General features: G+C 34.0%; 1 pseudogene; it reads right to left on the reverse strand.

Annotated features, from left to right (window-relative positions):
- Positions 1-852: 852 nt before the first annotated feature.
- On the reverse strand, positions 853-2,906 carry LOC147405897 (UDP-glycosyltransferase 83A1 pseudogene; annotated as a pseudogene).
- Between the last annotated feature and the right edge of the window lie 1,896 nt (positions 2,907-4,802).

Here is a 4,802-nt window from a genome sequence, read left to right on the forward strand (position 1 = left end):
TAAATTATATTTAGATGACAAGGAATGCAAGTTGTTGACAAACAATAGATGTAAGTTAACAAAAGAATTATATTATGCTGACACATATTAAGTTCAGGATTGATAAATTCTAACAAATACTTTTAAAGGATATTTACATGACAAAGCACGTGGTACGTTGACAAAACTTAGTTGTATGTTAACAAAACATTCAATATAAGATGACAATCTTTAACAAATCTATCATAAATGATTTAAATACTTGTATTTTCCATGTTATTTTTCTTTTCAAGTTGGGCTGAAATATGGAATTTGATATAAACATTGATCTACCGTGTTTTTATAATGGAGTAATTGAAGAGAATGCTAGAGGATGTATTTATAAATAAGGTAAAACGAAGAGAATGTTAGAGGATGTATCTATAAAAGATAAAATTACCATGCTTCAACATGTTTTGTCGATTTTGTGAAGATTCCTAAAGAAATGAGCAAAATTGACAAAGAAAGAACAAGAATTACCTTCAAATGTTTTATTTATGATTATCTACGTGATATCAATGGAAAATGTGACTGTATCGCCTTGATAAATAAGCATCGAAAAACCATTCCTATAGTGTAGGAAAATCCTACATTTTTTTTATCCTCAAGACTTCCCCCATTTAAAGAAAAAAGAAAAAAAGCATTGAAATAATTTTTTTTTATATGCAATCAAACAATGGCAAATAAATTTTGGGGAAATTAATTTATTAGGGAAATTGATTTTTCAACTTTTCCACTTCGGTCTTACATACTTCATAAGCATTTCTTTAATTTTTGGGTACAAATTTTGTTAAATAAAGTCATCATCACCATCCCCCTTATCGAATCGAAACTTTATAACTTTCCCTTCATAGCTTCAATGAAACTATTGAAATTATTCTTAGAAGGACCTCCTTTAGTTACACTCTTCCTTGCCATTTCCTTCTTCTCTAAAACTCTTGCTCTCATTTTCTCATCTCCAAGCAAATCTTTAACCTTTTTATTAATTTCTTCCTTTGGAATGATTCCATTCCCTTCTACGTTCAACTTCAATCCAACGTTCCAAATATCAGAAATGTAACTTTGGTTAAGGAATTGGTCAGCAAAGTAAGGCCAACAAAGGAAAGGAACTCCCATGCTTAACCCTTCCATAGTCGAATTCCAACCACAATGGGTCAAGAAGCAAGCAATGGAAGGATGGCCTAAGACCTGTTGTTGTGGGGCCCATGCCACCATTCTTCCACGTGTACTTACTCTTGCTTCAAAACCATCTGGGTATGTTGCAGCTGGACCATCAGTGAGGTCCGGCCGCACAACCCATAAGAAAGGCTGACCCGTAAGCTCAAGCCCGAGTGCTAGCTCATCAAATTGATGCTGGTTAAAAACTGTGAAGCTTCCAAAGGCAACATAGATGACAGAACAGGGAGGTTGTTTATCAAGCCATTGCAGACAAGTTGAGTCTTCAGGCCAAAAGTTTCCATGAATCTGGTCTGGGTGGTTGCACGCAAGCAATGGGCCTATTGGGAAGAGATTTGGATTCAAATCGAAAGTTGGTTGTTCAATCTCGTAGAATGAGTTGCATAAAACCAATTCAATGTCTTTGATTGCTTCAATGAATGTGCATGTGTATCGAAATATGGCTTTCTGCACTGTCGGGTCACCGATACAAGTCCAAGTAAAGTGGGCTGTATTCATGGGAGGCATGGTAGGAGATAGCTGGATCATTTGGTGAATTGTGGGAATTCCTGCCAAGAAACTAAATTTAGTAACTTTATCTTATTAGAATTAAGGAATCTAGAATTGATCAGTCTTTTATAAAATCTTTGAAGAGTTCTTTATCAAGTACTAGAGATGTGATTCACAACATCATAATGAGCTGAAAATAAATAAATAAACAAAAACCTCAAAATTACTTAATATTTGAGGAGACCTTTTTTTTTTTTTTTTCTGGTACAAAAGTCAATTCGAAATTTCACAGAATTCCATATGACCAATGTCATGAAACCTAGTTTTATAAATTAGGGATGCCATTAATACATATGGGTGTGTGTGATTGGTCCATCCGAGATTCTATGAAACACACAAACCTACATGCAGTAAGGGCATCTCCAATTTACAAAACTACCCTCATGATTGGTCATCTAGGATTCTGTGAAATCTACGATAATCTTTGTGTGAGCAAACTTTTTTCCCTCTACACGTGATCCACATCATCATATATAATAAAAAAGTACAATGAAGAATACACGTGGTTTTGGGTACACAACTAACATGACAAGAGCACAGAACCCCAGATCTTTTTCCTGTGTATACCAAAGAAAAATATCTATGATTATATGCCCTTGCCACATCAGCCAGCCGTGTAAGGTCATCACGTCTCAATTGAAAATAAATAAATAAAGACTGCAAGATTACTTACCGTTGGCATCGATTATTCCCTCTTCAATTAGCTTAGGAATGTGAGTGTGCAAGACTCTGACAGCTACCGCAGCAGGCCAGAAGGATGCATAGGGGATACCCAACTTCTTTGCAATTTCTACTATCCAACCCATACAATCATCAGCAATGATGCAAGTGATCTTATCATCGTTGGATTCATTTATCTTTCCAATCAATTCCTCGAGATATTGCGGCATGTATCTTAAGATAGAGTCACATAGGTTCCCAAGCTGGTTCCGGTCTTCCCCTGGTCCCATTCCATCAGGGATTGAGATTAGATGGATCTGATTCTGTTTGTTATACTTCTCTTTCTTATCCTGTAAGGAGGAGATGACACGTGTGTGATTGAACTCTGTGTTAACGAAGGAGATCTTGAACCCATGTTCAACTAAGAGGTTTGATAACTCCAGGAGGGGTATTACATGGCCTTGAGCTGGGAATGGTAAAACCAGGGCGTGTGGTTTGTCCATCTTTCTTTTTAATTTCTGTAATAACTCATCCCCAACAAACTCTTATATATTTGGTGGTTTCAACAGTATCTCTATATTGTTTCCATAAAATTATGGTACAAGGAGGTGTAATCCTAAAACTCACCAACTCGGATTGATTTCACGCTGACTCGGTCTTAAAACTCATTTGAACCAACTCGAATAAGCTGTATGTCTTATACTTGAGTGTGAATTATCAAAACATGCCATGAAATCATCTTATTTATCGGGACAACTTGCGTTCCAAACTATTTATGCAGTAAAAATGATTTTGGTAAATAAAGTTTTTTTTTTTTTTTAACATCGATACTTATCATTTATGTAAATGTCTGTAACTATTAATTTGCCCTTTATACATATGAATGTTATAAATAAATAAATAAATAATAATAATAATAATAATAAGTGTAATGATTTTCTAACACTCTCATCATAGAACCATAGATCATTTGCCTCGGGATACGTATAATCATAAAGAAAATTCTTTTGTATCCTGAGGCAAATGATATATGATTTTGTGATGGGGGGCATAAGGGACGTCATATTATCACAACTCTAATAATAATTACCACAAAATTTAAAAAAATATGATTTGGTAAATATATTAGAATGTGTTCTTTCAGGGTAATTTTGAGACCTCGTCCATCAGTCAGTAAATTTATCTTTGCACAAGCTTGTTGGAGATTAAGAATATTTGCTATGAAACTCATCTGACTTCAAATCTGAGTGTGTATGTTTGACCCTCAGCTTAAAATGTCCTTTTCAGCTATAATTTTTCATATATATCTTATTGACTTGCCTGAGTTGATTCATTCTTCATTGAGTTGACTCAACTCAATGGAGTTCCGAGTCAGAGTCCAATTTCAAAATATTAAGTCCACGTCGTCCTAACAAGAAGGGTTGGCATTTTTTCGTTTGGTGGACAAATCAAAGACGTGTTATTTGTTGTAACTTTAGCCACGGTTTTATTCAAAGATAGCAAACAAAAACAAATTAAACTTACGTGCAAAGATAAGTAAATGAGTTAGGAAATATGACAAACCAAATGATTGAAAACAACTGCATGCAAGACTGTCAAATGCATCAAACAAATTGAGGTGTAGAGACAAGTAAATGAGTTAGGAAAAATGATAAGCCAAATGATTGAAAACAACCGCATGCAAGACTCTCAAATGAATCAAACAAATTGAGGTGTAGAGACAAGTAAATGAGTTAGGGAAGTAGAAACCCTTTTTATCCTTGAAATCCCCAACTTGGATTCCCAAGTTGTATGTAAGGGCCAATTTGACCTTCTTGTTGGGACATTTTTCACATAAAGGATTATTATTATTATTATATTATTATTATTATTATTATTATTATTATATAAAGTTGAACAAACCTTCCTAGTGATCTTGCACAAACATTGTGTTCCCAATTTGGGTTGTATAGCATATATATATAAGTATTTTTATATGGGTTGGGATCCATTGACTCCTAAGAATGACTCATGAAAAAACACATGATCCCAACCCTTTAAACAAAATATCCAATGATTGGCATTTATGAGTATCTTGATGACATAAATCTCGGAAATACTTATCCCAAGGATAAATCTCAACCATTGGATTTTGTATTTAAAGGGTTGGGATCATGTGTTATTTTCATGAGTCATTCTTAGGAGTCAATGGATTTTGGCCCTTTCTATATATGAAAAAGACTTCACAAGTCCTTAAAGCAAAATTAGAATTTAATCCTAAATACAACAATGAATTATAGGACCTAGAACTTCAAATTTCAATCAAACTAATCATGGATTATAGCCAACAATAAATAAATTTAGAAACACATATAACAACCTAATTTATTTTTTAGAACTCCTAGAATGCCCCTATGAAT

Source organism: Akebia trifoliata, chromosome 3 (assembly GCF_017979445.1).
Source record: "Akebia trifoliata isolate Shusen 1 chromosome 3, ASM1797944v1, whole genome shotgun sequence".
NCBI lineage: Eukaryota > Viridiplantae > Streptophyta > Magnoliopsida > Ranunculales > Lardizabalaceae > Akebia > Akebia trifoliata.